Source organism: Pan paniscus, chromosome 20 (genome assembly GCF_029289425.2).
Source record: "Pan paniscus chromosome 20, NHGRI_mPanPan1-v2.0_pri, whole genome shotgun sequence".
Lineage (NCBI taxonomy): Eukaryota > Metazoa > Chordata > Mammalia > Primates > Hominidae > Pan > Pan paniscus.
The window spans coordinates 47,246,806-47,255,961 of NC_073269.2; the positions used below are offsets into that span (position 1 = coordinate 47,246,806).

General features: G+C 49.7%; 1 pseudogene; it reads right to left on the reverse strand.

Annotated features, from left to right (window-relative positions):
* The window catches only part of LOC100974853 (cytochrome P450 2A13-like), a 122,884-nt pseudogene extending 114,027 nt beyond the window's left edge, over positions 1 to 8,857 (reverse strand).
* Positions 8,858 to 9,156: the final 299 nt, after the last annotated feature.

Genomic DNA, 9,156 nt, shown 5'->3' on the forward strand with positions numbered 1-9,156 from the left:
ACTTTGGAAGGCCAAGTTGGGTGGATCACCTCAAGTCAGGGGTTCAAGACCAGCCTGCCCAACATACAGAAACCCTGTCTCAACTAAAAAAATACAAAAGTTAGCCAGGTGAGGTGGCACACACCTGTAGTCCCAGCTACTCTGCAGGCTGAGACAGGAGAATCACTTGAACGCAGGAGGCAGAGGTTGCAGTGAGCCAACATCCCCCCACTGCACTCCAGCCTGGGTGACAAAGTGAGACTCCACTTCAAAAATAAATAAATAAATAAATCCAGTCTCCACACATTCCACCAGCAGGACAACCACCCTTCCCTGAGGGAGGTTCTGCAAGTTTAATACTTTTATCCCAAGGATACATCAGCCAGCCTGTGGCCAATGGGAAGCTGTCTCTGGGACTCAGCCCTGAGATGCTAACCTTTTGGCTTCTGCAGCACCTGCCAGCTTTGGGCTCCTTGTATCCTCTGAAGAGTTAGCAGGGACTCTGCCTGTGCAAATGCATGGCACACCTTCCCTCACCAACCACAGAAATAAAACAACAAACAGAGCAACATGTCTTTTAAGAGTGACAGCAGAATGGAAGGCGGGAGGAATGAGGACCATGGTGCCCTCAGCCTTCTCATTCCTCATTGTCCCCAGTGGCCCCTTGCTACTCTGGTTCTGGGGCCATCCCACCTCCCAGGGCTGCCTCTCTCCTAGGCCCTGGCCTCTGCCCTTCCTGGGGTAGCATTTTGCAAATAAACCACAGGGCTTTCTCAAGTCTGTCCAGGTGGTGAGATGGGAGAGTGTGGAAGGGATGGAAAAGGAGGAGGTGGGTAGATGGGAAACAGCTCACACACAGCAAGGCAGTTGGGGTCAAACTTTGGGTGGAACTCCACAGACAAGCTTGGGAGTTCCTTTCTGGCTTATATATTAACTACAGAAGCTTCTGGAATTTTATAAGGGGAAATGGAGAGGAGACAGACTGGAGGGTGAAATTCTGATAGACTTGAGGCTTTGAGATGTGGTCCTGGGGTGGAGCAAGACAAGAAAAGTACTGGAGATTGGGATTTGAGGAGTCTATGCAATTATTTTTATTTTTAAAAATCTTTGTGGCTACATAGCAGGTGTATATATTTATGTGGTAAGTGAGATATTTCGATACAGACATACAATGTATAATCACAGACATACAATGTAGACAGGCATAAAGTGTATAGTCACATATAATAATCACATCATGGTAAATGGGGTAACCATCACCTCAAGCACTCATCATTTCTTTGTGTTACAAACATTAGAGTTATATTCCCTCTGTTATGCTAAAATGTACCACAGGCTGGGCACAGTGGTTCATGCCTATAATCCCAGTATTTTGGGAGGCCGAGGCAGACGGATTGCCTGAGCTGAGGAGTTCGAAACCACCCTGGGCAACATGGTGAAACCCTGTCTCTACAAAAATACAAAAAAAATTAGCCGGGCATGATGGCATGCATCTGTAATCCCAGCTACTCTGGAGGCTGAAGCGGGAGAATTGCTTGAGCCTGGTAGGTGGAGTTTGCAGTAAGCCAAGATTGTGCCACTGCAGTCCCGCTTGGGTGACAGAGCGAGACTCCATCTCAAAAAAACAAACAAGCAAACAAACAAAAGTACAATGAATTATTGCTGACGGCCATCACCTTATTGTGCTATCAAAAACTAGATCTTATTCATTGTATCGAACTCTATTTTTGTACCCATTAGCCATCCCCAGTCCCTCACCTCCACCCTTCCCAGTCTCTGGTAACCATCATTCTACTCTATCTCCATGAGTTAAATTGTCATAATTTTTAGCTCCCACGAATGAGTGAGAATGTGCAAAGTTTGCCTTTCCGTGCCTGGCTTATTTCACCTAACATAATGTCCTGCAGTTCCATCCATGTTGCTGCAAATAACAGAATATCATTCTTTTTTAATGGTTGAATAGTACTCCCTTCTGTACGGGCACCATATGAACACTTAGGTTGATTCCATATCTTGGCTCTTGCAAACAGAGCTGCAAAATACACTGGAGTGCAGATATCTCTTCAGTATACGGATTTCCTTTTTTTTGATAGAGATTTAGCGGTGGGATTGCTGGATTGTGTGGTAGCTCTATTTTTAGTGGTTTTCTTTCTTTTTATTTGTTTATTTTATTTATTTATTCATTTTTTTTGAGATGGAGTCTTACTCTGTCACCCAGGCTGGAGTGCAGTGGTATGATCTCAGCTCACTGCAGCCTCCACCTCCTGGGTTCAAGCGATTCTCCTGCCTCAGCATCCTGAGTAGCTGGGACTACAGGCATCCGCCGACACGCTTGGATGATTTTTGTAATTTTAGTAGAGATGGAGTTTCACCACGTTGGCCAGGCTTGTCTTGAACTCCTGACCTCAGATGACCCGCCCACCTCAGCCTCCCAAAGTGCTGGGATTACAGGCATGAGCCACCGCACCTGGCCTATTCTACTTTTTTTTTTTTCTTTTTCTTAAGGAAACTCCATGTTGTTCCTCAAAGTGGCTCTACTAATTTACATTACCACCAACAGGGTACAAGGGTTCCATGGGGATTACTTCAGATTGAGTGGTCAGAGAGGGCTCCTTTGAGAAGACTTCTGAGAATTGGCCATGGGAAGGTGTGGGGAGAAGCCTTCTCAGCTGAGGGAACAGCAAGGTCAAAGACCCAGAGGTAAGAAAGCAAGCTTGGAATCTTCCAGGAGCAACAAGGCATTGGCTCTGATAATGCCTTCTCCTGCTAAAATGACAGCTCTAGGAGGGCAGGGTTCTTATTTCCTGTCTATCTATCTATCTATCTATCTATCTATCTATCTATCTATCAATCATCATCATCTATCTATCTATCATATATCTATCTATCCGTCTGTCTTTATTTATTTATAGAGGCAGAGTCTTGCTCTGTTGTCCATTGTATTAGTCCATTTTCATGCTGCTGATAAAGACATACCGTAGACTGGGTAATTTATAAAGAAAAAGAAGTTTAATAAACTCACAGTTCCACATGGCTGCGGAGGCCTCACAATCATGCTGAAAGGCAAAAGGTGCATCTTACATGGTGGCTGGCAAGAGAGAGAATGAGAACCAAGAGAAAGGGGTTTCCCCTTATAAAACCAACAGATCTCATGAGACTTATTCACTACTATGAGAACAGTATGGGGGAAACCACCCCTATGATTCAATGATCACCCACCGGGTCCCTCCCACAACACGTGGGGATTATGGGAGCTACAATTCTAGATGAGATTTGGGTGGGGACACAGCCAAACCATATCACCAAGGCTGGAGTGCAGTGGTATGATCATGGCTCATTGCAGCCTCCAACTCCTGGGTTCAAGCAATCCTCCCACCTCAGCCTCCCGATTAGTGGTGACTACAGGTGTGTGACACCACCTCTGGCTGGCTTTTAAATTTTTTGGAGAGATAGAGTCTTGCTATTTTGCCCAGGCTGGTCTCAAACTCTTGGTCTCAAAAGATCTTCCCATCTTGACTTCCCAAAGCACTGAGATTACAGGTGTGAGCCATTGCACCTAGCTGGTTCTCATTTATTTAATTATTACTGCTGTCATGGTTTGCTTTGGTCCCTGTGGGTTCCCCCACCCTTTGAAACAAGTGCCTGACACATAGTAGGGTTCACAATAAATATTTGTGGAATAAATAAGAGCTGAGCCTTCAAGGGGTCCAAAATACTTGCACGGAGTTTTTCTAGGTGGGCACGATGCCACCCAGCTGCACGACTATTTCAGGGTGTACATTGGCTTCTCTGGTTGATCTTTTGATGCTTGTATAAGAACTCCCACTTCTCCAAATCTGGGGGCCACATCTTTAGAGTTCTCAGCTTTCCGTCTCTCAGGAATGAAGGAGATAATATCACCGATTGGAACCAGATTGTCTGGATGTTGAATCCCAGCTCCTTGCTGGTGCCTTTGAGAAGTGACTTTAGCCCTCTGTGTGCCTTATTTCTGCCTCTGTAAACGGAGATCATCGTAGCGCCTCTCATGTGGGGCTGTTTGACGATTCGGTGAGGTATGTGCAAAGAGCTTTTTGCACTTGCAAAAAGTGTCTGGGATATCATTGTGTGCTGTAAGAATGAGCTGTAATGATTATCACTGAGACTTGTTGTTGGGATTAAAAGAGATCTGGGATTAATCTTGGGATTAAAAGAGGTCTGTCAGGGCCTGGTACACAAGAGGTACTAGAAAAATAATGGGAGGTTTAGGTGCTCCCTCCTCCAGATACACTCGCAAATATGACTGCTGTGTCGTCATCTACTTTTTAGGGATATGAAGAATCTGCTGTGTGACCTTAGATGAATAAACCTCTGATTCACTCTGGGCCTTGGTTTTCCCTGCCTCTGAAAGGGGTATGATGTTTCCTTCCCTTTTGCCTGGGCGCAGGTACTGGGTGCTTTGTAGTTAAGGGAGTATCAGCTGGTGGCTCAAGGGTAGATTCTAACAGGAACTTCCAAGCTGGAGAAATACTAGGCTACACCTCAGAGAGGGGAGATGGGTAAGGGGGGCCCCTGCTGGTGTGAGCAGGAGGTGGGTGAGGGAGGCCCCTGCTGGTGTGAGCAGGAGGTGGGTGAGGGAGGCCCCTGCTGGTGTGAGCTCGATCCTTTATCCCTGAGCTTCAGACTCTCTTAAGCCTTCCCACATGAGAAACTGACATCCAGATGGAGGTGGGGACCCTGCAATGTAAAGCCAGGTCACCTGTCCACAGAGGTGTGTCTGATAACCAGGGCATGATAGGTTAGAGAGTGTGGTGGCTAAAAGCACCAGCCCTTGGATCACCTGAGGTCAGGAGTTCAAGACCAGCCTGGCCAACACGGTGAAACTCCATCTCTACTAAACATACAAAAATTAGCTTGGTGTGGTGGTGGGCGCCTGTAATCCCAGCTACTTGGGAAGCAGGAGAATCACTTGAACCCAGGAGGCAGAGGTTGCAGTGAGCCGAGATTGCGCCATTTCACTCCAGCCTGGGTGACAAAAGCGAAACTCTGTTTCAAAAAAAGCACCAGCCTTAGACTCAGAGAGACCAGGATTTGAGCTTGGGGGACCTCAGCTTCCTCTCTGTGTGACCTCAGGTAAGCCACTTATACTCTTTGGGCCTCAGTTTCCTCATTTGTAAAATTGAGGCCGTGATTGAACCTCCTTCAAGAGCTGTTGTGAGTGCTATAGGGGATACTATCTTAAAGCACTTAATGCAGTGCCTGGCACATGGTAGTTCTGTAGAAGTGCTTGCTATTTTAATTCACGTGCACAGGTCCTGCCTGTGGGTGAGGGCTCAGTAGATGGAACAGTGGTGGTTGATATAGTTGGGATTGTGAGGATTATTATGACAGGGGCTAATTTGAATGGGCCTGTGTTGTCTGCCCTCCCCACTGCCAGCCTGATTTCCCTCTGCCTGGCTTTGCAGCTCCTCCCATTGGCTGCTGGGGTGTACCCCTTGCATGCGGATGAGAAACGAGTCAATGAAGTCCCGTGGGGAATTGGGATCCAGCGTGCACTGGTTGTGCTCCACTTTCTTGGCAATGAAGTCCTCCAGCCCTTGCAGCTCCTTAAAGGCCTGTTGCTGTGGTCCTGGCAGGTGTTTCATCACCGAAGAGAACATCTCATAGAGCTGGGGTTGCAGAGAGAGGATGGGAAGGGAAGGACCGCTGTCAGGAGGCAGGAACTGATGGGAATGGGACCTGTGTCAGAGCAAGAAAGGCACTGGGTTAAAGGCACCTACCTGCCCAGGTGTTTAGGTATTTCAGTGGGGCTGGATGGGAACATATATCTAAGTCTTCATGAGGGTTAAGTGAGAAGGCTACTGTCCAGAAATTTAGGTAACATGGACTGAGGCACACATCCAGGTTTCAATGAGGGTGGATTGGAGCGCACAGCTAGGTGTTCAGACATTCAAGGCAGGATGTGTTGGAAAACACCTGTTCAACTGTTTAGCTACTCAGACGGGGCTGGTATGAGGGGAGTGTCACCTGTCTAGGTATGTAGGCATTCAGGTGGGCCTGGTTGAAGACAACTACCGAGATACTTATTGGGTCTGGATTGGGGGCTTTTGTTCAGATGTTCAGGTATTAAAGTGGGGCTGGTGAAGATGTTGAAGAGGAAGGGATACCTGTTGAGGTGTTTACCTATCCAAGTGGGATGCACTGGGGGCACCTCTGTAAGGTGTGTGATTGGAAAGGGTTGGGGAACACTTATTTGGGTGTCTGGGGAATAATCTGTCTAGATATTTATGTGTTTAGGGTATTGGTTAGGGCACGTGTCCATGTTTTCAGGTATTTAAGTGGGTGAAGTAGAGGGCGCTTGGCCAGATATTCCAGTGGGCTAATCTGGGACATTTGTGTAGATGTGAAATGATTATGATGGGCTGGATTTTGCAGCACCAGATGTTGAGGTATGCAGGAGGCTGGTTGAGGCAGTCACTTGTCCAGGTGTTAAAATATTCAGAAGAACTGGGTAGGGAGCAACTGTTAGAAATTACGGTAAGTTGGAGATGGGAACATGTGCCCAGGTGAGAGAGCTGAGCTGAGGGTATGCATCCTGCCAGCAGGCTCTGTTTTGGGGAGCATCTGTTGAGCTATCCAGGTGTCCTTGGAGACTGGGTATTGGGCACCCATCCTGGGTTCTGGTGCAACTCTCCAGTTGTCCAATATTGGGGGCTGATTTTGAGGGGACACTGTCTGGAGGGGGGTGGGAGTTTGGGGCACCTGTCCCCATGTAGGGGAGCAGTTGGCAGGTTGTGGTAGGGGCGTGATGGCCAGGCTGCAGCCGGTTACCTGCCCCGTGGAGGTTGCCGTGAACTGGAAGCTTTCCAGCATCATGCACAGCAGTGACAGGAACTTTTGTCCTCATAGTCAAAGCGGTCCCCAAAGACAATGGAGCTGATGACATTGGAGGTGGTACGGCTTAGGAAGAAGGTGGGATCGATGCTGGAGCTTGCGGGTGTGGCGGTGTATTGGGGGAGAAGGGGGTTGGGAAGAGAGTCAACTCAGAGCTCTGAAGCGCCAGACTACAGGGCTGGGAGCGCGGGCGCCTTTCCCCACCGAGGCCCGGTCCCCAGACAGAACGCGCGCGGGTTCCTCGCCCTGGGTGTTTTCCTTCTCCCGCCTCCACACTCGGGGTGTTCTGCTCACCGCGCGTGCCCTAGACGGCCTTGATGAGGAAGCCCGCCTTCTCCTGGATACCTCCTTGATGCCGCGCTTGCCCACCCCGAAGTCCCGCAGGGTGGCGATGGAGAAGCGCCTGAGCGGCTTGGTGCGCTCCCAGGTGCGGCAGGTCACTCCTGGGAGAGGAACGCAGAGGTGGGGAGAGGTCAGGCCGTGGGGACAGGCACAGAAGCCTCGCGCAGGAGAGCTGCAAACTCAATCAGAGAAACACAGAGAGAAACAGAGACCGAATAGGAACAAGAGGATCAGAAAAGAGACAGGCCAGACAGACAGATGCACAGCAGAACAGAGGGAGACCGGACACTCCATGGAGCATAGGGAGGGAAGGAGGGAGAGAAAAAGACAGAGATGGGAGAAGATGATGGAAGGGGGGGAAGTGAGGTATGGGGAGATATGCGAGGAGAAAATAAAAATGGTGAAAGAGTCTTTTTTGTTTGTATGTTTGTTTATTTGTTTTTGAGACGGATTCTCGCTCTGTCGCCCAGGCTGAAGTGCATTGTCGCCATCTTGGCGGCTCGCTGCAACCTCCACCTTCCAGGTTCAAGCGTAAAAATGGTGAAAGACTCCTAAGCTGAGCTGATGAAGACAGAAAACTACAGAAAGAGAAACAGAGACGGTCGGGAAGGAGGAGAGACTGTTATCAGGAGAGGAGGCTGGAGATGTGGAAGTAGGAATACCGCGAAATCCTAAGACAGAGGAAGAAGAAGGAGAGGTCAGTGGACAGAGGAGAAACACAGAGAAGAACAGAAGCTGAGAAGGACAAAAAGACAAATGAAGACAGAGAACCAGGGTTGGAAAACAGAAACCCAGGATTGTCCTCAGAGATGGGGAAAGAGGAGACTCCAGTGAGAGAGGCAGGGAGAAATCTGGACAGGGACAGGGACAGGGATGCTGGAGACAGGCAAGAGGGAGAGGCCGCAATGAAGGGAGCTGGGGAGAGAAGGCCAGACAGGGGGCTCTGCTGCAGCCTTCAGTGGGCAGGAGAGTCAGGGAGAAGGCTGGGGACACGGAGGCCATCGAGTCGGCCTGGCCACCTTCCCCCTCTTGGGCACCCCCTCACCACAGCCTTTGAAGACCCAGTCGAAGGTGGCCTGCTCACCTCGCCCGCTGAACTCCTCAGCCTGGTCCACCAGAGCCTCCTTGACGGCATCATGTCCGCACAGCACCACGATCCGCCGGGGCCCCAAGTGAATGGTGAACACGGGGCCATAGTGCTCACTGATCTGATGGAGGCAGGTGGGAGTGGTTAGAGGGAGCAGCCCCCACTCTGAATGGGCCCAGCACCGAGATATCATGTACTGGGATGTTTCGCCCCCAGGTTCTCACAGTCAGGGAGCTGGACATCCCAAGATCCTGTCTTTCCTGCCTAGGACCCTGATGCTGAAACTCCAAAACTCCCTTTCCTAAGACTCTGGTCCACACTGGTCAATCCCCTGCCACAAAGCCCCAGCCAACTGGGCAGCCCCCACCCCGTGCCACCCATCTCCCTGCCTTAGGACACCTTCATGATGGAGTCACATATGTACTCTGTGTTCAGCTGCAGGTAGTTTCCAATAAAGAGCAATGGGGTGGGTCCCAAAGGCAGCTTCCCCCTGCTCTTCCTCTGCTGCCAGACTGACATCAAGACCATCACAGTCAGGCTGGCCAGCAAGGCCACCAGAAGCAGCCCTGAGGCCAGCATGGTGGCAGTGGAATGATAGATGGTGACGGCTGGGATGGTTTGCCTTTATACTGCCTGAAAAAAAGGGGTGGACTTTGGCTGGTTATAAAATCACCTCATTTCACCTCCCAACTACATCCTCTCTGTGAACCCCACCTAGCTTTGGACACAACCAGCAAAGGAGGAGGAGGGGGACCCCAGGGAAGCTGAACAGAGAGGGTACCTCCCGACTAAATCTGTGGTACCTCAGGAGGGGTGCCCCAGGGCTGTGGATTTAGGAGGGGGCAACAGATAAGCTGTAGAACAAAGGAGTTGGGAAT